This window comes from Onychomys torridus, chromosome 10 (genome assembly GCF_903995425.1).
Source record: "Onychomys torridus chromosome 10, mOncTor1.1, whole genome shotgun sequence".
NCBI classification, from domain to species: Eukaryota; Metazoa; Chordata; class Mammalia; order Rodentia; family Cricetidae; genus Onychomys; species Onychomys torridus.
Window position 1 is genome coordinate 9,633,936 of NC_050452.1, and position 15,205 is coordinate 9,649,140.

Consider the following 15,205-nt stretch of genomic DNA (forward strand, 5'->3'; position numbering starts at 1 on the left):
GTTTCTTCCCTGATTGGCTGTTTTTGTTTTACTAATGGTTTGTCACAGGATTCTTTCTTAAATAAAACTTTCAGTATTTTGTTTCATGAGTTGAATAGGGAACCAAATGAGATAACTTAGAAAAGAACAGTCTTTTCTTACTGAAATGAATGCCTATGAATAACCACAATGTTCCCTAAGAAGAGATCAATTTCACCTCAACAGATTTAACACAGGCATACATCATCAGGGCTTACAAATGCTAAGAATTTCCTAATGAAGTAGGAAATTATTATGATCATGTTTTGGCCTAACGCCCTAACAATGATCAATAAAAAATGCATCCTATGCTTTAAAATAATATTCTATACCATTACCAAGGAGTAAAAGGAAAACCATCTTTTGAAGTTTGTGGTGCATGTTAGTACATGTCAGTTTCCCTCTGAATAGCCATAAAATTATGAGTCTGATTTCAGTAGTAAGGAAAATTAAGTCATTATCAGTTTCATGGGTATCATTTCAACTTTTAATTATTTTTGTTTGGTTCAACATATAGTTGCATATCTACTAAATACGAACAAGTAAGTAAGGCACAGTGGTAGGCACTCAGGATATGAAGAAAAACTTCAACAACTTGATTTGAAGCAGACATAACTCAGTGAAGGAGGGGTGTAAGGAGAACAACATGCAATTCCATCACAGTGTAACCAACAAAACAAAGCCAGGTCCAAGATGGAAATGGGAAGAAAGTTACTCCTGGACTTTAACATGATCTCAGTCAAAATAAAAACAAATCATTACCCATTTTCAGAACTTATTTCTTCAAAGAAAACAAACTATATGTATATAAATCCATTATATTTCCCAAGTTCCATTTGACAGTTTTTTTAAAATGTACATATCTTACAATAATGTGTGTCTTTATTATAGGGTAGGTTTTCATCAGAACTTGTTATTAACTCAATAGCACCTTACTGTCAATGGTAAATCAGAATTAAGGAAATGTCGTATGTCAATGTTTGATTTCCTTTGGAAGAAAAACCAGCTACAAGTGACTCGGTAACATACCCTGATGAAGATGGGGAGAGGACATGGACAGCTAGATACTTTGATACCCTTCCAATTTCATGGGACAATTAGGGGAGAAACCCTCATGGGACAAAGATACTAAAGGCAAAATAAGACCAAAATAAATCCCATCAAGATTTTAGAGTATAAGCAGTAGATGGGCAAGAGATAACTGATGGCAGATTTGAAGAAACAGAAACCAAATACCTACGGAGGAGAGAAAGCTCAGGGTAGGTATCCTGGAACCCTGGAGAGACTCAGAGAAAGGAAGCACAAAGAACTTCTGAAGGAATGGCTGTGCACAGAATGCTGAGAGCTAGAGAGTCAAGGTTCTCTTTGCTACTAAACCTCCTTAACACTGTCAGGCAATGATTTCACCCAATACATAGGAAAACTGGAAACAGAACTTTTGGAGAGTTTATATCAGAGCAAACTCTCTTTCGTCACATGGACATGTGTGCATACACAGATCTTCCATTTCAAGCTTCCTTCCCCTAGTCCCTTCCCCCAACCTCAGCAGGAAATCCCTGGGAACCTGCAGGACACTCCAGCCAGAAAAGCAGAGAGGCTGTGCAGATCTTCACCTCTCTCTCCATTCCTCCAAGTCCAACCCCCCAGCCTCATCCCCAGCTCTGCAATAGACCAATTTCTGTGGCCTCTCCTCACTCTATGCCCCCATTCTCAGAAGACAAAGTAGGTCCTTGTGGAACACCCTACTTGTCACCCTCCTGTGGACCCTGTGAGCACCCTGATCCTAACCCATCCCCCTTTTTAAGTATCAGGTCCCAATACCTAGCAACACAGTTTTCCTGGAACCCCTAGTGACCACCATCTATCAGAATCCCAGAAGAATGTCCTACCAGGGAACACACAGTCACCACCCTCTCTAAGAACCAGAGATGGCAACAGAAACCAAGGAACAAATCACCCACCCAACAAAGACAAGACCAGATATCAGCACCTAGAATTACAATCTTCCCAAATCCAGATGCCTAGATGCTAGCTTAAAAACATAATCAATAACATCCAGAACTATATGTCTCCACTAGAGCCCAGCAACTCCACAGCAGGCCCTGAATATTGCAACATAGCTAAAGCATAAGAAAAAGACCTTAAAATAGCCTTTATGAAAATGATTCAGGTTCTCAAAGAGAAAATAAATAAGTCCCTTAAAGAAATCTCTGAAAACACAGTGGGAGGAATGAATAAAACAGTTCAAGAATTCAACGTGAAAATTGAATAAAGAAAACCTAAACTGATGCAATTTTCATTAGGAAAAGGAAATAGAATAGTTATAAATGCGGTGTGGGAGGGTTGGAAAAAATCAACTTGGGGGTTAGAGGGAAGGAATACAAAGAGACACAGCTAAAATTAAGGGACACCTGAGGGGTAGTATGGAAATCTAATACAGTAGAAGCTTCCTAAAATATATAAATATATGAAGGCGATCTAAAGAAAATTGCCAAATAATGGGAGAGACAGAGTTCCAACTGATCATCTCTTGTCACCAAATGAAGCTTCTAATCCTGGGATTGGTTACATCTAACTGAGTTGTTGGCCAAAAGGGCCCCATGAGAAGCCCCAAACAACCCAAGCTGTTGTCAAGACTACAGGTTGCTCTCCACAAACTGACAGCAAGCCCTTGTTGCTGAAGACAACATCCACACAGCAGATTGGACATAGTGGAGCCTAGCTTATAACTACACAGAATCTTCCCCACTACATTCTAGAATCTTTGAGAAGGAAGGTACTCTGCATGCTACCAAACAAGAAAGATAAACACCAACCCAGCCACAAACTATTTGATCTACAATGGTGTCCTGGCTGAAAGAAATTCTAGTACAAAGCCTGTAGGAGTAAACAACAGATAAGTTGATTTGACTTAAGGCCCACTCCACAAGATGGAACCCATTCCTGTCACTGCTTGGATAACCAAGAACCTGAGACTAGATAGCCCAGGGATCTAGGATAAAACCAAATACCACTGTTCTAAAAATAAAAAAAAAAAAAAAAAAAAAAAAAAAAAAAAAAGTAAGTAACAATAAAATAACTCCTAATGACATTCTGATATAAATCAGTGCTTTGCTGAGCCATCATCAGAGAAACTTCCTCCTACAGCAGATGAGAATAAATACAGAGACCCAAAGACAGGCATTATGCAGATAGTGAGAGACCTTAAAACACTCAGCCTTAAATGGAAAGTCTCTATCAAATTCCTCCCCTCTGGGCTCAGGGAACCCTGCAAAAGAGAAGTCAGAAAGAAAGCCAGAGGGGATAGAAGACACCAAGAACACAAGGCCCTCAAAAATAATATGATCAAAGCTCATGTGAGCTCAGAGAGACTGGGGCAGCATGCACAGGACTTGCATGGGTCTGCACTGGATCCTCAGAGTATATTTTATGGCTTCCAGATTAGTGTTTTTGTGAGATTTCTGAGTATGTAAATGAATGAATCTCTGATTCTTGTGCCTTCTCTTTTTCTCTTGTTTATTTTGTCCAATTCCAATGTGCTTTTGTTTTATCTCATCCCATAGAAAACCTGTTTGTTCTCTAATGAGAGACAGAAAATGTGGATCCAGATCATAGGGAGGAGGGGTGGGGAGGGAGGAGTAGAAGAAAGAGAAGCTGTAATAGGATATATTATGTGAGGAAAAAAATATTTTCAATTAAGATTTTAAAGAGACTATGACAAAAAATAAACACACAACAACATCAAGGAGAAAATAAATGGAGATTTGGTTTAAGTAGGAAGTTATTACCTAGTATGTACAAGTATCTCCTTTGTTTGAATGTATGTATGTATGTATGTATGTATGTATGTATGTATGTATGTATGTATGTATATCTCACTTAGAAGGAAAGAAGAAGTATACCTAAGTGCATAAACATAAGAAGGAAGATATTTGGAAATCAGACTGATTCTGAAAAACAATGAAGAATACAGAAACAACAAAACCATTGCGTCATACCACAGAACTGAAGAGTGTATCTTTTCAGGTTGAAAGAAACCATTAATCATATACTCAATATTAAGAATTATACAGTCATTAATACCTAGGTAGATCATCCCCCGCCCTTCAGTGTTCTAAAGAAACATGGCTCTTCTTTCCATTCCCCCCAAATACCTGGCACATGAGTGCTTCAGAACCTTTGTAAATTTTGCTGTTTTTTGTGGAAGCATCTCCTCTGTGATCTCTGAGTGGTTATCAGGATTCATTCTCTACCAAAGGCATTTCTTCCTAAGTTTTCTCTGGTGACCTAATATAAACTAGCTCTACCCTGCTCTTTGCTACATCATTCTGTGATGCTTACTTAATATTTCTTATTATTTTTTATAAAAATGTATGGAGAGAGTGATAATTCAACATGTGTATTCATTATGTAATGTTTAAATTGGGATAGTGATCTTTCTTTCTTTCTCCTTAAATATATTCTGCTGTGGGATGTCTTTCTATACACCATGAATACATGTTGTTCCCATTGGTTAATAAATAAGCTGGAGAGGCTGGGCAGTGGTGGCACACGCCTGTAGTCCCAGCACTTGAGAGGCAGAGGCAGGTGGGTCTCTTTGAGTTCAAGGCCAGCCTGGTCTACAAAGCTAGTTCCAGGACAGCCTCCAAAGCTACAGAGAAACCCTGTCTCGAAAAACCTAAATAAATGAATGAATGAATGAATGAATGAATGAATGAATGAATAAATAAATAAATAAATAAATAAATAAATAAATAAATAAGCTGGAGAAACTTCCCACCACATTTGGCAACGTGGGGCAAGAACCCATGAGCCTGAGAGTCTCATGCTCTACTGACTGAGCTAGCCAGATCAACTTGGGGCTCTTCAATTTCCATAAGGCCTAAAAGAGCTTTAAAAGGCCTTCTAAACACACAATAATGGAGCCAAAACTAGCTTCCTACTTGTGTCTTTCATGTGGGCCATGTTACAGAGACGCCACAGCATTCAGGCTTGAACACAGCATGGTGGATTCCTGCCTTGGTGCACAAAGGTGTCTCCAAGCTGTGCATCACACTGCATGGTGGATTTAGCTTTTACTCATACAGACATAAAAGGTATGTGGGCCAGCTGCACACTACCTGGTGGCAGCATGGACCCCACAGTTGGCGGGGTAAGTGTGACTCTCTTAGGTACCTCCACCATGTTGGGAAGCTGAAAGGGGCAGAGTCAGCAGCCAAGGCTACCTTGTTGGTCCTAGCCACACAACTTAGCAGTTTAAAATCTCTCTTGGTCAGAGAAATTATCAATTCACAATAAGACAGATTCAGATGGAATAAAACTCTAAATGGTTTACAGTGTGTGTAAAAATGTACATAAACTTGGAAGAGAGAGGAAAAAGAGTATATGTAGTTATATAAAGAAATAGTTTTAAAAAATAAAATCTTTAAAGAGACAATAAAAGTAATATAAAAGTTAAGCTATGTAAAGATGGAAATTACGCTGGGCAGTGGTAGCACATGTCTTTAATCCCAGCACTCAGGAGGCAGAGCCAGGCAGACCTATGTGAGTTCAAAGCCAGCCTGGTCTACAGAGGCATCAAAACTACACAGAGAAACCCTGTCTCAAAAGAAAAAAAAAAAAAAAAAGATAGAAATTACACAGAGAGTCTGGATTGTGTTGTCTTTGGGATTTTTAACTGGAGAGAGATATTGGACTGCAAAGGCTACTCAGTTAAACCAATATGTATATTTTAAAGGTATCTTGACTTCAAATTTTGTGTCTAAGGATACACTGCTTTGGAAAAGAGGTTCTGGTTTTGTTTCTTCTCCACAGAAGATGAGAACCTATGAGTTGATTACAGGCTAATCTGGTTGATCAAACAAGACCCCCTGAAAGGTCGATACAGCCTCACAGACTACTGCAGCCAAGATTTAACTATAATTCTTAATTTTCTCAGGATCCCTAAGACTGCCAGCACACCCAGCAGGAAGTAGTATGAGAAGCTACGCCCAAATTCCCAAAATATTGTTTATAAATGTTTATTTTTATTTAAAGGAGGTTGATTATAAATGAAATTTATTTCTAGAGAAGAAAAGGGGATATAGATAGGATAGGATAAAAAGGTAGATTACTGAAATCTACTTTTTTTTTTTTTTTTTGGTTTTTCGAGACAGGGTTTCTCTGTGTAGCTTTGTGCCTTTCCTGGAACTCGCTTTGGAGACCAGGCTGGCCTCGAACTCACAGAGATCCGCCTGGCTTTGCCTCCCGAGTGCTGGGATTAAAGGCATGCACCACCACCGCCCAGCCCTGAATCTACTTTTAAACAGCAACAACTTGTTTAAAATGTTTTACATTGCTATGGATTTTGATTTATTGATACAAATTTAAAGTTAATTTTGTTATACTGTATATATACTTCTATTCTTGTTTAAGGTATTATATTTATGCAACTCTATTGGTGAAATTATTAAGGCCACTCCACGTAGTTAAAAGGGAGGTTTATTTTGTGGGGTAACTTACAAATGAAGGGATAGGTTGCAGGGTCTGGCAAAGGTATAGCACAGTCCGGCGGTGTTCTCTGGAGAACTCTGCTCGGTCTACCTCCAGCGTCCAGCGTCCCCGAACCAAGAGAGCGACCTCCTCCTGATCCTCGGTCTTCGGCTCCCTCCTCTGCCCCGCCTTGTGGGCGTGATCATTACTGAAGCCTCAATGGGGGTTGGAACTTCCAGGCCAATGCTGGGTTGGCTATCCACTACACAACTCATTTAAAATTTTAATATTCAATTAAAATACAGAATAATTAGTCATTTATGATCATCAAAGTTACAGTCATGTTAGTTAAGTTTTCTAGGTATATGTAGTTATATTTCAATTAGGTAGATAATCTTCTAATATGTTAAAGATCTACAGAATATAGCATTTAAAATGTTTTAAAAACTTAAGACTTTTCTGGACAATGAAACACATCTGCTCCTGGCAGCACCAATTACTTCAAAGAGGATGATGTGCATTGAGGAAACTCATTATGGAGTTTGCTTTCTTTATGGCAAGAGTTAGCCACTTGGGCAAGAAACTGCTCTTGCCTGGACTGATGGGCAGTATGTTGTATAAACGGGACATGCAGGACTCATAGGAAGGTGACCACTGAACTTAGCATAGTGAGAGGGTCCTTCATGTTCCTGCTTTGTAGAGGAAACTGCCAGACATTCTGCAGGGAGAAGTGACTGATGAACTTTGCCAATAGGTGAGACAATCCTTCAAATTTCTGCTTCACTAAAATGTCTGCCAGAGACTCTAGGCCTGTAGGCTGAAGATGGATGCCCCAACATTGCAGAGGAACTTTGGGTGACTGTCCAGGCAGCCAGATGTCTCTGTCATTTCTATAATTTTGGAAGTTACTTACAATGCACTTCCTGTTTACTTGGGTAATATTATATCCTTCTAAGGTCTTTGATGGAGTTGAAGACTAGATAGTTATAATTTTCTTTAGTCAAGATAAGAGAATTTATTAGATATAAAACTTTAGAGTCATAAAAATAGAATAGATAGAATATTTTCAAATTTTGCCAAATACAAATAGACTAGATATTGTAACTTTAACTCTTGCTTGATATCTGTTTTGTTATATATATTTTTACTATGTTAAAGTTAAAACCTTCCTTTTGGATTAGACAGAAAAGGGGAAGTACTATGGGATGTCTTTCTGTACAGTGTGAATATATGTTGTTCCTATTGGTTAATAAATGAGCTGCTTTGGCCTATGGAACAGCAGCTTAGAGGCAGGTGGGAAATCCAAGCAGAGATACAGGGAAGAGAAAAGTGGATGGGGAGAGACACAAGCCCACCGCTGAAGTTCAACAAGATGATAGCAGACCAGTAAAGCCACAGTCACATGGCAATACATAGATTAATAGGAATGGGTTAATTTAAGATGAAAGAACTAGCTAGCAAGAAGCTGAAGCCATAGATCATACAGTTGGTAATTAATATAAGCCTCTGTGTAATTATTTTATAAGCAGCTGTGGGACCACGGGTGAAGAGATCGTCCAGACAACTGGGCAAGGCAGGACTGGAGAAACTTCCCATTACAACATTCAAAAGTTTTTTATTCTAGTATCTGTTTGTTCATAACAGAGTCTCAGGTAGCCTATGCTGTCCTCAAACTCACCACATAGCAAAGAATGGCCTTGAACTCTTTCGTTTTCCTGCCTCTACCCCCTGGTGCTGTGACTGTAAGCATTGTAAGGGCTACAGTTATATTTTAAGTTTTAATTACTATGCTTAATATGTCTATAAAACAAAATTGCCTCTAATCTGTAAGCCCCATTTACTCAAAGACAGATAACCTCCTGAAATGCTGGAAGTTGTTGTTGATATAAGATAACAAGCCACATGTCTTCACTTCTGTAAACAAGCTTGGTTGCCCCAGCTGCACAGAATATGTTTGATCACAGGTAAGCAGTAGATACATAAGCAGGAAGTACATCAGGATGTAATCCTGTCCCTGATTGGACAAAGGCAGGAAATACATAGCCTTGTGGGGTTTGCCTTTATAAGCCTCTGACAAATGTAATTCAGTACCATATTCTGGGAATCCCGGGTATAGACCTGCCCAGGGTCCATTGTCCTAGCAAGTATTCAATAAAGCTTGCTTCAAATTTGGCTCACTAATTATGGTAGTGGCCTTATTCTTGCCTGGTGGAATTAACATTTTCTGGAGGCCCCAGAGAGATCAGACAACCCACCCAATCCTAAAGCCAGACTTCACCCAGGATTCCATGGCTGAGGGGCCACCTCTGGAGGTGCACACCTTCACATTCCAAGGCTCCAAGGCATGCTTTCTGTTTTGTGGACTACCAGACTGAACTGCCAAGTTAAGAAAAGTAGCAAGCAACTATGGCAGCAGTTCTCAAGTTATGGGTCATAACGTCTTTGGGACTCAAATGACTCTTTCACAGGGGTCGCCTAAGACCATCAGAAAACACATATTTCTGATGGTCTTAGGGACTGAGACACTGCTCCCCTATCTATCTCCAGGAGGGTCTGCTCACATGCAGATATGTCCACATAGCATGATGTATCATCACACAAACCCCAGCACAGATGCTCTGAACAAATACAATTGTGTGTGACAGGGCCAGCTCCATAATTTACTTATTCAAACCAGTCACACAAGTGTAGAAAGCAGCAACTTTGTTGAAAACAGCAGTATCGGAAGTAAAATGACACTTCATGAATTACAATTACTGGGTAAATGTAAAACCATGTACTGTAAAATCATCAACTACTATAAAAAATCTGTACAATGGGAAATTAATCTGGATGCTTATAGGTCTTTTTTTATTAAGCTGTGATTGATGTGAATGCTGCCCCTTTGCGATAGTAAGAGGTATGTTTTTTAAAAAAAATGTATTGACTTAACTATGCCATGTATCATCTTTTGTATTATTAAAGTTATTGTTATATATTATTTCCATTAGAAAACCATCCCATGATAGTGGATCATATAGAGAAGAACACTAAGAAAAGAAAATACAGTGAGGATTTTTACCTCAATTATTACAGCAGAAATTGGGAACCCGCAATGTGTTATTTGTTGTGAAGTTCTACCAGCCAAATCGATGAAGCTGGACAAACTGGAACGCTATTTTGACAGCATGCATCTGAGCTCTGCTGGCAAGAACACCAGCTGTGTTAGAAGCAAAGCTGATGGACTCAGGAAAGCCAGACTGGACACTGGTAGAAAGTGCCACAAATAAGACATAGCAGCTGTGAAGCTTCATACACGGTGGCGCTCAGAATCACCAGGACCATGTGACCTCACACCATCGCTGAAGATTTACTGTTGCCAGCAGCCAAAGACAAGTGCAAGTTCTGACGAGAGACAAACTTGTCGCCCAACTGAGTGCAGTGTCCTTACCTAAGGACACTGTCCGCAGAAGAATGCATGGGCATGTCTGTGGATGTCCTCAGTCAGGTAATCCAGGGAATCAAATCTGCCCCACGACCAATACTCAGTATCCAGCTTGACAAGTCGACAGACTGGCAAACTGTTCAGTTACTGGTTTATGTGAGGTATATCAATGACAACGACTTTAAAGATGAATTCCCTTTTTGTAAACCTCTTGAAACAACTACTGCACGTGACAAATTTGACATAGTTGGTTCATTTCTGAAAGAGCAGAAGATCTTGTGGGAATGGTTTGTGGTGTTTATACAGATGGTGCTCCAGCCACACTCAGAAGTCAGTCTGGACTTCAACTTTTGGTATTGAACAAGTCACCAAAAGTCATCAGAGCTCAGTGTATGATTTATCGGCAAATATCAACAATGAAGACAATGCCACATGAGTTACAAGAAGTAAAGAAAAGTGTTATTAGTTCTGTCAATTTTGTAAAGTGAGCACTTTAAACAGTCAGCTCTTTTGCCAACTATGCATTTGGATACACCAAACAAAGCTCTCTTATTTCAGACTGAAGTTAGATGGTTGTCCAGAGGAAGAGATTTAAACATGCTTTTGAGCTTCCCGATGAACTCAAAACATGTTTTAATTAGAAAGCAAGACCGCAGTTCGAAATACTTTTCAGCAATAAAAGTGAATTGCAGAAAATAGCTTACTTTGCCAGCTTGAATGAGTTAAATTTATACGGTTAGGACCCCTTTGTCTGAAAAGGTACAATCATTCCAAATGAAACTTCAGCTTTGGCAAAAAAAAAAAAAAAAAAAAAAAAAAGAAGAAGGAGGAGGAGGAGGAGGAGGAGAAGAAGAAGAAGGAGAAAGGAAAGGAAAAAACTGGATGAAAATAAATTTACACGTTGCCTACCTTATCTGCTTTCTTTGAGGAACATGACAGTGAACCAGACCAAAGGATTATGATGATAATTTCTGAGAACGAACGTTTGTACAAGCTTACAGATGAAATTTCATCCAACTTTCCAAACCTACCTGACACCCCTATTTGCACTTGCCGGAAGTCCATTCTCAGTCCAAGTTGAAGGTGTTCCCAAGATAGCACAAGAGGAGGTCATTGAGTGCATGAGCAGCAATGCCTTGAGAACTGATGTCTCTACAGTGCCATTACAGAATTCTGGATCAAGGGTTTGCAGTCATATCCCTTCTGTCTGAGACTGTGCTGCCCTTCTTCCATTTCCAACAACACCTTTGTGAAACAGGGTTTTCCAGCTCGGTTATCAAGTCTAAATACAGAGGTAGACTTGTTATGGAAGGGGATCTTCACTGTGTGCTTGTGAAGACTGCCCCAAGAATTTCTGATCTGACAAGAAAGAAGCAATCTCAACCTTCCAACTGAGGTTGGCTTTTTATTCATACTGCTGCAAAATATAGCAATAAAGTTTACTATTGTTACATTAAGACTGTTACCTATGCTACACCAGACTGTTACCTGTGCTACACCATGCTTCAAGACAAAATTTCATTTATTAGTAATTAAAACTAAATATTTCGCAATATTGTCTTAGTTAGGGTTTCTATTGCTGTGAAGAAACACTATGATCATGGCAATGTTATAACAGAAAACATTCAACTGGGACTGGTTTACACTTCAGAAGCTTAGTTCATATCTTCATGGCAGGAAGCATGGCAGCTACAGGCAGACATGTGCTGGAAAAGAAGCTGAGAGTTCTACATCTTGATCCTCCATGACAACAGGAAGTGAACTATGTCCCACACTGGGCATAACTTGAACATAGGAGACCTCAAGGCCTGCCCCCACCGTGACACACTTCCTCCAACAAGAACACACCTACTTCAACAAGGCCACACCCCCAAATAGTACCACTCTCTATAGGTCAATTAAGTCTATTCAAACAACTAAAAATATATAATTACATATCGTTTTGTGATAAATCACTATATTTAATTATGTTCAATTTGTAACAATGAAAATATATACTGCAGATCAGATATTTACATTCGTATTCATAACAATAATGAAGTTACAGTTATGAAGTAGCAATGAAAATAATTTTATGGTAGGGGGTTCACCACAACATAAGGAACTATATTAAAGGGTCACAGCATTAGAAAGGTTGAGAACTACTGATCTACAGAGTTTTCCCCTGGTAAATCATAGTAATTTTCTGTGATATCTGGTTCTGTTCTGAGGGATCCTGATCTGGGATGTAGAGCTCAATGGGACCCAGGAAAAAAGCAAGACCACCCTCCCACCTACCTAGTTCTGGTTATTTGTAAAGTTTTGTCTGTCTGTTGTGTGTATGTGTGGATGGGTCTGTGGTTTCTGGTGTGTTCAAATGATGGTAGCCACCACATATTTTGTTTCTGACTGGCCTCCTTTGAGTGTGTAAGCTTTCTAGGTTTTGTGTTTATTGGTTTTGGTTTTACTATCTCTGCCACTGGCAGCCACCACAGCTAATGCCACTTGCCATGGCTGCTTTGATTGTCAGGGCTCAGAATTTACTCTAAGCTTTCTAGTCACTGGACTCAGGTTATCAGGGATTTCAAATGTCTTTGGGGTGTTGATTAATAAAATTAAAGTTGTTTTATGCTGTTCTATTATATTGAATTTGGCTTTGGAGTTTATGGTTCTCCCTCCTCTAGACCCAAGCATGCTTGTTTAACTTCCAACTGTCCTGTGTCAGGTGTTCCACCAATTTTGTGACAAGGAAACGAGATCAAAGCAAAATAGACCCCCAAAAAAAAAGTTAGACTATAGGTTTCATTTAACTGTCTAAAACATTTTCTAAGATATAAATCTTACCTCAAGATTTATAAGACTATTATGTGAACTTTTTGCACCTCAAAATTTGTAAGTTTATTGAGTAACAAAAAAATGTTAACTTAAAACTTGTAACACAGGGGGTTGATAGTTAAAAATCTATATATAGATAATCTTAAAGTATCTGTGTGGCATGATGCTACCTTAGCCACTGTCATTCATCTGGATGGAGGCAGCCAGGTGACTGGCAGCGAACTTTGCTAGGGTTGGAGAGGGTGGGTGCCATGTGACTTCAACACCATCTTGATTGAAGGGACCACATGGTATAAACCAACCAAGGAGGCAACACCAAGAGTCCAAGATATTTTGGATTAGGATGGATTTTTGTATGACAATGTTTGTCCTGAAAACAAAGTCATAAAAACAAAGTTTATGAAAGATAAAAACAATGCTTGTATAATAAAAACTCAACCTCCATGTGTTTATACATAAAAATGTCCCCTGTGCTGGCAGCCAAACATTGTAATGTAAGAGCCATCCAGGTGGTATTGGTTTTAAAGACATGAAGGGGTTGTGGAAATTAGCTGAGGGTTGGCACTATGTGGCAGCACTGGAGTTCCTAAAGACAGCCCAAGAGAGGGACCCCAGCAGTTTGGGAGATGCTGGTACCATATGATGGCCACCAGAAACAACAGCCTCAATAAAAAAGGAGCTGACTGGAACCTAGAAGACAGTCTGTATATGCTGCCAAGGCACTTATAATGCGAGAAATCTACAGAGTCTATTTAATAAGCAAGGGAATTTATTAGGGGGCAACTCACTACAACACAGGTATTTATCGTAGTGTTTGGGAAAGCTGAGCTATGTCCCACACTGATCTTCTAAGATCTGCCTGGTCAATCCCAACATCCAAGCCATGATGGAGTGAAGAGAGTACCACATAGTGCATCCCAGGTTTTAAGGGTCCCAAGTGGCCATACCTCGCGGGCATGTACTTCAAGGTCATAGGCAGGTGTGACAGTTACCTGCTGCCTCACTAGGGGTGGTACTTCAAGGTAATAGCAAGAATAGATACTCACTACATCTCCCCCTTTTGTCTAAATAAGAAAGTTCTAACCTAATACAAAACTATGTACAATAGGAATGATTATCAAATATTATCCAGGAGGAATAAGGGATAATGACCTAGACAAAAATGGATCTACAACCAACAAGAACAACATGAGACACATACTAAAATTCAGAGATGTTCAGAACATAGGTAAATGGCATGTTACAGAGATTATTCCAAAAGCTATACTATCCTGAAGAATCTAAACCTAGTGCTTAATATGTTCTAGCTAAGATACGAGAAGATTGTAACCAAAACTATTAGTCTTCAACCCCATCAAGGACTCTGTCCCACAGGTATAGAGTTTGGTTATAGAAGGAACAAGTAGGATATTTTTTTTTTACAATTTCCTTGGCTTGTTGCCAAGTGATAGAAAAAGTCCTTATTCAAACCCTTGTTATTTACACAGTGTTTCTTATAAAATTCTGAGGCTTCTAGCACATTACCTATTAATAGCTGATCAATCTCATCATTATCTTCTGCTAGAGGACCTGGCAGACCTGTATGGGATCTGATGTGTTTTATATATATATATATAATGTTTCCCATTTCTGATGATTTCCTGTAATTGTATAAACAGTGAAGTTAATTGTGTATTATCAGGAATAAATTCAGCAGTTTCAATATGTAAAACAACTCTCTCTGCATATCGAGAGTCAATGACTATATTGAAGGGTTCCGTGAAGTCCATTAGTACCATAAGAACAGCATACATTTCTGCCTTTTGTACAGAATTATAGGGACTTTGAATCACTTTATTTAAGTCTCCTGATTTATATCCTACCTTTCCTGGTTTATTTGCATCAGTATAGAATACAGGGACCCATAGATTGGCTTTTGCTGTACAATGTGAAGAAGGATCCATTCAGTTGTTTTTATGAATTCTATTCTCTAGCTTTTGGGATAACAATTGTTAATCTCTCCCCCAAAGTTACTGTAGGCTCTTTGCCAGTATTTATTATCTTTCCATAAAGAGGAAATCTCCTCATTAGTTAAAGATACTACAATTTCTTCTGGGTCCATTCCTGTCAATTGACAAAGTCTTAATTTTCCTCTTAGAATCAAATCAGAGATCTTTTCCAGATAAGTTTTTAATTTCTTACTTGGTTTACATGGTAGAAATTTCCATTCCAATATAATATCTTTCCTCTGCATCAAAATTCCTGTGGGGGATTATCTAGAAGGGAATATGACTAGAATGAGGCTAAGTTCTAGAAAGCCCACCCATGCTCCCATGTGGGGGTGCCAGATAATGCAAGAAATCCACAGAGTCTATTTAATGAGCAAGAGAATTTATTAGGAGGTAACTCACTACAGCACGGGTATTTATCATAGGGTCTGGGAAAGCCGAGATATGTTCCACGCTGATCTTCTTCCAAGATCTGCCTGGTTAGTCCCAG

General features: G+C 39.1%; 1 protein-coding gene and 1 pseudogene across 2 annotated transcripts in view; one reads left to right on the top strand and one right to left on the bottom strand.

Moving 5' to 3' along the window:
- Positions 1-15,205, bottom strand: part of LOC118591794 (WD repeat containing planar cell polarity effector) — a 296,006-nt gene that overhangs the window by 217,755 nt on the left and 63,046 nt on the right. The window contains exon 1 of one of the 2 annotated variants that reach the window (XM_036200168.1): positions 6,520-6,549. The exons of the other annotated variant lie outside the window; for it this stretch is intronic. The gene's annotated coding sequence lies outside the window, so the exon portion shown is untranslated. Of the gene's footprint in view, positions 1-6,519; positions 6,550-15,205 lie in introns of those variants that run through there. 2 annotated transcript variants of the gene reach the window in all.
- LOC118592258 lies at positions 1,223-11,308 on the top strand (annotated as a pseudogene).